The sequence below is a fragment of the Ixodes scapularis genome, unplaced genomic scaffold (assembly GCF_016920785.2).
Source record: "Ixodes scapularis isolate PalLabHiFi unplaced genomic scaffold, ASM1692078v2 PGA_scaffold1__304_contigs__length_218370807, whole genome shotgun sequence".
Lineage (NCBI taxonomy): Eukaryota > Metazoa > Arthropoda > Arachnida > Ixodida > Ixodidae > Ixodes > Ixodes scapularis.
Window position 1 is genome coordinate 76,312,942 of NW_024609846.1, and position 12,465 is coordinate 76,325,406.

Below are 12,465 nucleotides of genomic sequence, written 5' to 3' on the forward strand. Positions count from 1 at the left end.
ACTACCGGTTATTTTCATGGGTGAGGTAAATATTGACATGAACTTAAAAAATACTGCCTCCGCAGAACTGTCTGATATTTTAACGTTCTTCGGATGTACAACTACGATAGCACTACCCAGCAGGATTTCTTTAGGTTGTGCATCTTTACTCGACTTATGTAAAAGTTGTATAACAAATGGCACTGACTCCAGTTCTGTTGTTGTTTTTTTTCAGTGATGTTAGTGACCACCTTCCTGTATTCCTTCTAACTTTCTTGTAAAAAAAAAAAGAGTGAACAAACAAAATATTTTTTCTTACCGCAAAATAAATTAATAAACTCTCTCCCACTTTTCTGCCTTGATTGACAGTGCCGACTGCAGCAGCGTTTATGAAGAAGCCAATCCTGATGTGGCATAGAATCGCTTCTCAAAGATCTTTAAAATATTTTATGACAATGCATTCCCTCTTATACAACCCAAAAATCAAAGCAGAAAGTGAGGAGGCCATGGATAACGGAATGTCTTTATAAAACAATAAAGGAAAACAACAACAATATGTACCATGACTTCGTCAAAGCACGTGACCAGCAACTTCTGAGTCGGTTTGAAAAAGAAAGAAATTAACAGCCGATATAAAAAAGCAAAACGTGAGTATAATCAGAATGTGTCCTACAATATAAGAAACGAGCCGAGAAAGATATGGAACGCAGTGAATAATATCACAAATAGGAAATCTTTCGCGTGTATAGATCAAATTATTTTCGATAATAGAAAGTTTAAAGGGAAAGATCTTGCAAATATTATTAGTGCACATTTTGTCAGTGGGAGTGAAAGTGAAGAAAATGACGGGGGCAATTTTGTCGTTGACGAAACAACGCCTCTGGTGAATTCTATCATGTTTAAGCCAACTACGCCAACCGAAATTGAAATTCTGATTAAAATATTAAAAAAATAACGTTGCCGACGGTATTGACGGTTTTAAATCGGTTCCAGTGAAACGTGTCTCACAATCACTCAGTCAGATTCTGTCATACATAACCAATAGGACGCTACAAACAGGAATATTTCCGAACGCGTTAAAAACTGCTAAAATTAGCCCAATATTTAAAGGCGTGAAAAAATAGTTTGTACAACTATCGACCGATTTCCATTCTGCCAATTTTTCCGAAATATTTGAAAATTTACTTTATACTAGATTAAAAGCATTTTTGTTAGTAAGTATAATGTAATAAATAGGGCACAATATGGATTTCAAAAGCAAAAATCTACAGAATTAACAAGCCCTACTTCGCATAAGAGACAAAATTATCAGGAATATTGAAGATGAATTTTATACTTTAGGTTTGTTTTTAGACTTTACAAAGGCTTTCGACAAAATACAGCACAATATCTTACTGATTAAGCTTCAATATTATGGAATACGTGGAGTGGCATTAAAACTAATTGAAAGTTATTTAAAGAATCGGTATCAATATGTTGAGTTGATTGAGTTGATTGGGTTTTAGTGGCGCAAAAGCATCTAAGGTTATGATGCGCCAAGTACATAAACTATTGCTGGGAGAGGGTTAAGGAGAAGAAAGAGCTTTAGCAGCAGATGATAGGATAAAACAATGGACATGACCTATGTATAAGTGTAAAAGGAATGGACGTGAGTTCAAAACAGTAAAATCACAGTCGGTGTAGAAAGCCGATTGCTTTGAGAAAGTTAAAAACACAAGAGTGTGGTATGAGGGGTTCATCGCCAAGTAAAATCTTCAGATGTAGGGGAGTATGCTCTTTGTAAAGCTGTGAAAAGTGGTTACGGCGTTCTAGGCCATACACATTGCACTCAATTAAAATATGAAGTATGGTCAAAGGACAATGGCAATGTTCGCACTGTGGGGCATCTTCACCTCGCAAAAGATGCCCATGTGTGAGCCGTGTATGGCCAATCCTTAGACGGCAGAGTACCACCTCGTAGAATCGTTCACGGTGCCGAGCACTCTCCCATTCCTTCAAGAGTTGTTTCACCATATGCAACTTATTGTTTATCTCAGTATCCCACTCATGTTGCCATCTCTGTAGTATGCAATGTCTAACCACCTTGTGATAATCCTTGTGGGGAATTTCTTTAAGGTGCACAATTTGTGTGGCCGCAGAGTGCGCAGCTTGATCTGCCTCCTCATTACCCGGGATGCCAACATGACTTGGCACCCAGCAGAACACAATATCACATTTGTTTTTGAGCGCACAGATTATTCTACTCTGCAGGTGTGAAACCAACGGGTTTGTGGGGATATTCAGGGAAACAAGGGCTTTCAATGAGCTTAAAGAGTCTGAGTATACTACGGAGCGACGTAGCCTCTTCTCAACGATATGTTCAACAGCAAGAAGTAGACCATGCAACTCTGCCGTTAAAATTGTGGCAAAGGGGTTCAGTCTTTTTACCTTGGAAACAGATGGTCCAATCATTGCACAGCCTACAAACGATTCAGTTTTAGTACCATCTGTATAAAAGCTTGTGTAGTGCTGATAGTGGCTCTGTAGTTCGAAGAACTCTTGCCTCAGCACTTCGTCCGGAGTGTCTTTCTTGCTGTGTTTTGTCAGTGTAAAGTCACAATGGACGAGGGAGTAATCCCAAGGAGCTACAGTGTTTCTGTGCTGTGTCACGCAGGGTTTGGGCTCCAGACCAAAGAGTTCTGCTGCCGTAGTATTTCTCAAGGCAAAAGGAGGAACAAAACTTGGCTTATTTTGGAAAGTCCTTTGAAACCTAATTTTTACGACAGAATCATGATCAGGATGGAGAGGAACAGACCTTACTCGGAGTGAATACATAAATCCTAGAGCAAAGCGTCTTTTCTCAAGAGAGACATCATTGGCCTCCGCATAAAGGCTGGGAACCGGGGAGGTGCGGAATGCTCCGATAGACAGCCGTAGCCCCTGATTATGAATAGGGTCTAACATCTTCAATACTGATGCCTTAGCTGAGCCATACACAAAGCTGCCATAATCTAGACGGGAGCGAACCACTGAACGATAAATGCGTAAAAGGCACAGTCTATCAGAACCCCAAGATTGATGAGACAATACTTTTAGGATATTAAGTGATTTTGTGCATTTCAACTTCAACTGCTTAATGTGAGAAACAAAAGATAATTTTGAATCAAACAGAAGACCTAAAAACTTATGTTCACTCTTCACAGCTATAGGCAGTCCATAAATGGTTAATGAAGGATCTTGAAAAATTCCTCGCCGGCGAGAAAAGCATACACACACAGTTTTTTCTGTAGAAAACCTGAAACCGTTGGTATCAGCCCAGTTCGTCAATTTGTTGATTGCCAGTTGAACTCTCCTTTCACATACGGAGCGGTTACATGATGATACTGAAACTTGGATGTCATCAACATAAATACAGTATTGAACTGAAGGAGGTATTACTCGGGCAATGGAGTTTATTTTTATAATGAAAAGAGTGACACTAAGTACACCACCCTGGGGAACACCATTTTCCTGTACAAAATCCCGAGAGAAAGTTGTTCCAAGTTTCACACGAAATGAGCGGCACTCTAAATAGCTTTTAATGATGCCGAACATGCTCCCGCAAATACCGATGTTGATGAGGTCTTGCAGGATTCCAAATCGCCAGGCAGTATCATAAGCGTTCTCCAGATCAAAGAACATAGAAAGGCAGTGCTGTTTGTTCACAAATGCCTCTCTCACGGCTGTCTCGAAGCGAACCAGGTGGTCCACTGTGGATCGTGCCGACCGAAAGCCGCATTGATACCCGTCTAGAATTTTGTGAGTTTCAAGATAATGCATAAGCCTTCTGTTAATTATTCGTTCCAGAGTTTTTGATAGACAGCTAGTCAATGCAATAGGCCTATAACTAGAAGCACTAGAAGGATCCTTTCCTGGTTTAAGCAAGGGCACTACAAAGGCCACCTTCCAAGAAGTTGGAAAGTGGCCTTCAGACCAAATTCTATTGAAAAGATATAAAATGAGTTGAACAGTTGAAGGATGAAGATGTTGAAGCATAATGTAATGAATTCCATCTGGGCCAGGTGCAGTCTGCTTAGGGGATTGAAGAACCATTTCAAGTTCATGCAACGTAAGTGGAGCATTATATGGGTCTTGATAGCCACTCAAACTATTTACTGACCTTTTTTCTACCTGTACTTTGTGTCGAAGGAAAGTAGGCGTGCAGTTCCTTGAGCTGGAAACGAACTCAAAGTGTTCGCCAAGAATGTCTGCCTGTTCTTCGAGGCTTTCAGGGCATATTCCATTTTTTGTCAAAAGAGGAATGGAAAAAGCACGGTAAGAGCCATTTATTTTGTGGACTCGATCCCATACCTCCTTTGGTGTCGCCTGACTATTTATAGATGAAGAATACTTCATCCAACAATGTCTTTTAGACAGCCTGCGAACAAATCGTGCAGAAGCCTTCATTTTCTTGAAAGTAACAAGGTTGCTCGGTGTAGGGTACCGCCTAAAAATGCCCCATGCTTTGTTTTGTTTCTTTTTAGCCTTTTGGCAATCTTCATTCCACCATGGCTTCGGTCGTTTCGGAAGGTGAGTGGATGCCATGGGTATTGCGATCATAGCAGCTTCCAATATGTGCTTTGTAATATGGTCTACTGCCTCTTCACTAGAAAGTTGATGGAGAGATGTAATAGCTAAAACAGAGGATTGTTTGAAAAGTGTCCAATTGGCTTTGTCAATCTTCCACCTAGGTGTCCGAGTTGGAAGTGTAATAGGGTGATTGTGAAAGTCTAAAATAATGGGAAAATGATCACTGCCATATAGATTACGAATGACTTTCCATGTTAAAAAAGGAAATAATGTGGGATGCACAATTGAAAGATCAATTGATGTAAATGTACGTGTTCCTGATGAAAAATGTGTAGATTCTTTCGAGTTGAGCAAACATAATCCTGATGACAGTAAAAAACGTTCAATAAGTGCTCCTCGTGTATCTTTTCGTCCACTTCCCCAGAGAGGATTATGAGCATTAAAATCACCCACAAGCACAAAAGGAGAAGGAAGCTGATCACAAAGTAATTCAAGTTCCTCATACTTAAGCTGGTAGTTTGGAGGTATATATACTGAACAAATAGTAATCAATCGGTTAGTCAGTATACGGGTAGCAACGGCCTCTGGCTCAGTGTTTAAGGGTACTTCCAAACATGGTACAGAGCGTTGCAAAACGACAGCAGAACCTCCAGATGGATGGCTTGAATGCTGCCGATCTTTCCGAAACACTTGGAAGTGCTTGAGGACATTTGTGTGACTCTCTTTTAGGTGAGTCTCTTGCAAACAGAGGGCAATGGGACTGTGTTCCCCTAGTATATCAGTACTATCATCATAGTTTGCAAGAAGACCTCGACAGTTCCATTGTAGAACAAGGGGAGGAATTATTTTGTAAAAGAGATGCAAGTATAAAAATACAATCAACTACCCTGGTCTTGGGATGACGTTCCCAGAGGAAACTACTTTGGAGGTATTACTGGTTTTTTCGTTTTTTTCTTTGTTTTAGAAATCTCCCATTCCATATCGTCCTGATCGGACGAAAGAGCGGAAGGCTCGGTGGCCTCGTCCCTCGCCTCCACCTCTTGAGACGAGGCTTGTTGTGTAGGTTTGGGCAAAGTCGAGATACGGGGCCGGACTCCCCGGCCACGACCGCCCTCACTCAAAGGGGCAGCAGTGGAGGTGCTGGGCTGAACGTCGCCCAACTCCATCCGTCCCCGCCCCTCAGCTGTTGAAGGAGCGGCGTGATGCCGCTCCTTGGACGAGGCCCTCTCCCGTGAGTTGGGGCGAGACTCTCGCTCCTTCTTCCTGGGGGGACACCTTGGAGCGGAGACAGCTAGGGGGGCTCCCTGCCTGTCCCGTGGTCGAGAGGCAGCTGGTGCGCTTCCTCCAGAAACCAGGGGAAGCTGCTGCCGCTGCTGGGGGGTTGGGGACTGAAGATCCACTGCCAGGACCTCAGGAGAGACCTGAGTGGCCTTCGACTCTGTTTGCGGTGCTGGTCCCCTTTGCACCGCCTGCGCAAACGTTCCTTTTGTGAAAAAGGAATACTGTTGCTTTGCCTCTTGGTAGGTAATATTCTTTTGTGCTTTAAGGGTTAGGATTTCTTTTTCCCGCTTCCATTGTGGGCATGTTCTAGCATAAGCAGCATGGTTGCCTTGGCAGTTAACACAGTTGAGAGTATTCTCACAAATGTCAGCAACATGGTCGTTGCTGCCACACTTTGCACAAGTTTCATGGCCCCGACAGTTTCGCGAGCCATGCCCGAAGCGCTGACACCGGAAACACCTTTGTGGGTTGGGGATAAAAGGCCGGACTTTGCAGTGTAGATAACCAGCTTTAACGGTCGTAGGAAGCGTATGCAGTTCAAAAGTCAGGATCAAATGCTTGGTTGGCTGCTCCTGCCCGTCTTTACGGATGGTGATCCGCTTGACGGCCACCACTGCCTGTTTCTGGAGTCCAGCCAGAATTTCATCCTCAGTGCAATCTATCAGATCAGGCTCAGAGATAGCACCCCGAACACTATTCAGTGTCCGATGTGGGCTTACTTTTATCTGGTGTTCGCCTAGACATGTCTGTTTTAGAAGCGCCCTGCTTTGAACTTCTGTTTCAACCTCGACAAGAAGGTTACCAGAAAGCTTTTTCGCCTTGAAAGCTTTGCCAATAATGGCATCAAGACATTTTGAAACTAGAAAAGGCGAGAGCTTAGCCAGTGGCTTTTCTTCATCTAGGGCTTGAATGACAAAAAATCTTGGAAACTTTGGCGGTTCGGATGCTTTTTCGAAAGTAAGTACGGAGCAACCCCTTTTAGGGGCACGCGCCGTGTTCGGTTTGGAGGAGGGGGGAGCCATAAGAGGCGGAGAGTCTTCAGAACCTGTGGTGTGCCGCCCACCACGGAGCCCAACACGGGAATAGGTAACGCACCATAACAAACAGGGCTTTGCTGGAGACGTTACGCTACTAGCACTGCCCAGGTACTATACCCAAGTGTGGTTCTGGACAAGGAGTCTGTCGCCACCCAAGGTTAGCCCTTGCCGCCAAAGGAGTTGAAAAAAGAAAGAAGAGAAATGAGAAGAGTGAAAAGAAGGAGAAGACAAGGGTGAAAGAGAGGAGGGGATAGTAGAAGTGGCGACTAGGCTGAATCATCCTGGCCGGGCCTTACCAGGACTCCCGTCTATGAGAAGCGGGGGCCGAAGCGGTGTATTGCCTCGCCCGGGGGGCCCCGAAGGGTCCAAACCTACCCCGGGCTCGGCTCAACCACCAGGATGCCCTTTTCCCCAGACACGGGAAAGCCACGCACAGCCATACGTGGGCGGGCGAACCCGCATGGCTCGGGGTCCGGGTATCAATATGTGCATTTAGACAAATCAAACTCTGATAAGTTAGACGTACGACACGGAGTACCGCAGGGATCCATTCTAGGCCCTCTGTTATTTATTATTTATATAAATGATATGGAAAACATGCAGGATTCCCCAGAACTAATAATGTACGCAGATGACACGAACGCATTCTTTAAAGCACGGTCCAAAGATACATTACAAATATTGGCCAACGAATATTTGGAGAAGCTGGATAACTGGCTTAAGCGTAACAAATTACCACTTAATGCTAAAAAAAAACTAAATACACAATATTTCGTCGAATTAACAAGCAAGACAAAACATCTATATTTATGAATTTTGATGGAATACCTTTAGAGGAGGTCAAAGATAAAAAAAATTCCTTGGCATATGGTTCCATGAAGATTTCAACTGGTCGACGCGTATACAAAAGCTTTGTTCTGAACTATCTAAATCAATGGGATGTATATATAAAATTCATAAACTACTACCTCCATGGTTAAAGAAGGAATTATATTATTCTTTATGTTACTCAAAAATATCAAGCGGTGCATTGGTATGGGATACCACAACTATGACGAACTATAATAAAATAATAGTCCTTCAAGAACGAGTACTTCGTATGCTCGACGATTTTAAGGGTAACTGGCAAGACTTGCGTACGGACCCACTGTTTGAAAAATTCACTGTGCTAAAGGCTAATAAAATATATTACTTTAAATTGCTTCAGCTTATCCAAAAAGAGAAACTATACCTAATCCCGAAGAATGTTAGCTCAGAAAATGCACTGAGAAAAAATATATGGAAAAAATCCGAAGTAAGAACCAATTACGGCAAGCACCAATTGGATTATCAAGTTTTCTTCTTGTTAAACAAAATTGAAGAAAAGGTAAACTTGCAGTGTTGTTTTCCGATTTTCAAAAGAAATATTAAAGAACTCCTGGTGGATAGTGATATCGTGAATGAGTGAGGAACGTAATGTGAAAATGTCCTTTTTGATGTAACTACTATTCTTTTTTCAATCGTGCTAAATCTGGTACAAGTGTTTATTATGAATTTGTTTGGTTCTGCATGTGCATTTGCAGATATCCTGTTTTGCGCTCTACTTTAAAGGAAGGTAGAGGCCTCGTCAAGTTGCAATGGCAGCTTTTTCTCTACCTCCCTTCCTTCCCTTGTTTGGAGAGAAATAAACAAGCTGAACAAGCTGAGCTGAAAACACCAACAATGGGCACCGACAACTTGAGAAACGCTTGGCGTGACTGGTCCCGAGCGTTTTACCATGCAGCCAATCAGAATGCTGCGTTATCCGATGAAAACGGCGGTGAACGATTCACGCCTTAACAATGAGCGTGAGCTTAATTGGTCACGCCATGGCCTTTCTTATGCGGTCAGCGACCATGACCCCAGCCACATGCTTTACTATACTCGTCTTCACCTGAAGAGACAAAAAAAAAGTCCGACTTTTTGCGTAGCATTGCTACACTTTCTCCATTTATGTGGAGAATTGAGATGCATGTGCGTGTATCTTAGATTATTTGTACGTTATCTTGTCGAGACGTACACATTTGAAACACTAAAAGCATCTCCTCCTCCTTCGACAACCGAATTTCGTGAGAACTATTTCGTGCGGCGCATGAACAACGCGCGAAACTTTTTTTTTCCCTTGAGGTTAAAACGAGATTGTTTGCTTTGGCGTGGTAGCTTTTGGATTTTTTTTTTCTTTCTTAGTCTTGACTTATAATCACCAACCTGCGCATCAAAAGCTAACAAAGTTGCGTTTCTGCGTTTTATTTCTTGGGTTTGCTTTCTACAGACACGTTGTCCAGCTTTCTTAGAAACCGGATAATTAAATCGACCGTGCTGTTTTCTGTGAAATCAATGTTGGAGTCAGAAACAGATCTGAGCAATCAGGTTTCCTCCGAAGTAAAAAAAAACTTCACTCGCCTCTAGTTTTTTTTTTCTTTTTCTTTCCCAAAGATGAAAGATTGCAAACAGTACGGACGTCCCTTCTACTGTATATATTGGCACTGATACGTGCTTCTCTATATTAGTCTGTCTACTGCTTATTTATATTAAAACAAAACTGCAAGGCCATAAACATCTTGTTAGAGATTTAACGATGAACCTACTCATGAAGGTGTTTTCACACTGGATTCCCGACGTTTATATTAATAGTATTTTTTTTTTCGTACAATACGGCATTTTTTATTCTGGAAAAAAAAAATTCGTCAGCTAGGTTTTAGATTTCTTGCGCGGCTAAGTGCTGTTTTGCACACCGAACCAATAGATAAATTTACGATAATCAAAAACAGAACCTTGTAAACGCATGGCATCAGTAAAATAGCAAGGCAAATATCTATGCGTGAGTTCGTATTCAACCGGCTAAATTCTTGTAAAAACTGCATTAAAAAAACAAAACAAAAACAAGGTGACAAGAGGGAAAAAAGTAAAGATTTGCGCATGTTAGTCTTGCATCAAATGTATAGTTAATGCAAACGCTGATTGCAGAACAGTTGTGCAGCTTTCTCGGTATAATTACGTTAGAAATATCTCTTTAGAGGTAAATAAGGTTGACTGCGTATGACCTATGCAAGGTGTTTCTTTTTTAGCTTAAAAGATTTGTTTTAAAAAACAGCCGCGAAAGCTACACAAACACGGTTTGTTCAGGTGAGTTATACGGCAAGGGGGACATAGTATAGTGGGTTAATTGTAACGAAGAGTCGGCGAATCAATCAGATATATAAAATAAACATTGTTCTATTTAAAAGCTTGTTGAGCGTCATCGAAATCCACTAAATCAGTCAATATTATGATGACTTAGAGCACGTGGGGAGCACGGAGCAGAAGCGCTAAAGCATAGCCTCCTATATACTGACAAAGCCTGGCAGATCGCCATGAGAAGCGGCCGCCGAAATGAAAAAGGTGGAGCGGCAGACAACGGATGAGAGGAGAGCCACGTGACTGGCGCCTCGCTGAGGCGAGAAGCCGTAACACACTTCTCCGGAGCGAACAAGTGTGTTTCGGGTCCTCGCCGCTGCAAAAACTGAGCGCTGACGTCCAGGCTCTGGGTTCCGCGAGAAATCCTCTTTGATACTTTGTGCCACCAGATCCTCTCGCTCCAAATCTGCGACCGGGCACACATCGCTTCGTCGTAGAACTGCCAGGCTTGGTTAGCATGGAGGAGGCTATGGCTAAAGTTACCACTCGTTCTCCAGGAGCAAGGCTATCGGCAACGTTACTAGAAACACTGAGTTGGGAAACTGCCATAGAGCCCGCCCTGAAAAAGTGGCACCGATCCGTCCACGAAAACCGAGCTAATGGCGATTGCAACGCCGCCATTTCTCCTGCAGCGGCCACTTGAGAAACTGCACGTGACTTCTATTTTGGCTTTAATCGGTCATTTTGGAGCCGAAACAAATACGGTGGAGGTGGTTTCAGGGGTGCCACCCCCGACTCCCAAGCGGACGCGCCGCGAGTTACTACCGAAGTTAGGATACGCCTATAGGTCGGGACGCGCTACCTGAAATCACCGCTGAGGCATGGTTGTATAAAAACAATATTAATTGTGCCGCAAAACCTTGCCAACTAAAGATTTTAGAAAACATCACGCGCCCTTCATTTTGCACTAATCTCCGATGAAAGTTACTACAAAAAGAGTATTTTTCCGTTGATTTTTACGCAAAAACATGCTTTCTAAAAGCTCAAGGTGACCACAGTACAGACAAATGATAAAGAGTGCCGCTGTTGTCGTATTTAGCTGGGTCTCGGTGGACGCCAGCGGCCCAGGTTTCACCGGTGAGCTTCCCAACTGAGTGTTCTAGTAACGTTGGCTACCGGTAAGATAAAGAGCTCGCGCTGTTTTTGCGTCTCTGATCATGATCCGCGTTTTTTCACCCTAGCCTTGTGCCTGTTGCACGAGTGGTAACTTTAGCATACTACTGGGTGTGTTCAGATAAGGACGGTCATGGTGGTGTCATGCCTATTTTTTGTTTTCAATCAAATTTTTATTTGAAGTAGCGAAACCATTTCACACAACGGAACAAACCTTGGTTTTGCACTATACTTCATAGTATTCGTGAGAAAAATCAAATTCGAGAGGAGGTTGAAAAAAACAATTTCCCCAACTGCGCGATGACGCAACTTTGAAGGCCGGAGGAATAAAGAATACAGCTTTCTACACCGTAAAAATTTTTACGTTTAATGCAACAATACTTTTCTGCCAGAATTAGTTAAAGTTAACTTATTTGAGCATATATTTCAAGCGTAATAAAATGTCAAACTTGGCTTCTGGAACAAATCTTACATAATGAGGCATTTTTCGGCGAATTTTTAAGTCGCTTTAAATTTATGTTCTAAAGCTGAAACTTTTTGTGTCGAGTGTTTCATGCTTTGTGAACTTTTAACAAATTAATTAGCGTTATACTGTTGAAAGTGTTTTCTGCATTGCGCCCGAAAATTTCGTCAAAACCGAAAAAGTCAAAATTTTGCGATTTTGAGCGCCAATTAAAAAAAATAATCATTCTCGATTTTCTTTAAATTTTACCCGATGGGACCTTGACGACCGGTAATTACAAATCTGCAAAGACATGTTGCATTATTTTGTTTTCAAACAATAAAATAAACGTGTAACCAGGTCGTGGTCGCATCAATTACAGCTGTGGCGTTTCCGTCTTAACGATTAGTGGTTCACGATCGACGCATGCCACAGTATTCGTACTTGGTCATATTAAAGCCCAGGTGCGATGAAGCACTCTAAAAATAACACGTGAACTTATTTTCATCGTTGATGTGGCTGGTATTGCCAATGAATACTGAGCTTTACGGCGAATTCGATCCTTATTAGTGTGTTCTACTTGGCTGGTTAGATGCTCATCTTGCTACATTTTCAAATTAGTCATTTAATATCAGTACTTGGCTGACAAAATAATTTGATTCGTCGTTCTAGGCACCGCTAGGTTTGAGCGATGTTACAGGAGCTTTTGGCCCGGCCGATGGAGGGTGTGGCGTGAACGGAAGGTTAAGCCGTTGGTAGATTGTGGCATTGTCACGTATGGCGTAACTGGACTCCAAGCCGGAGCATAATTAAAGACGGCGAAAGAGGAAAACAAGTGTTTCTTGAGGCAGACTTGCCAAAAAATAAGTA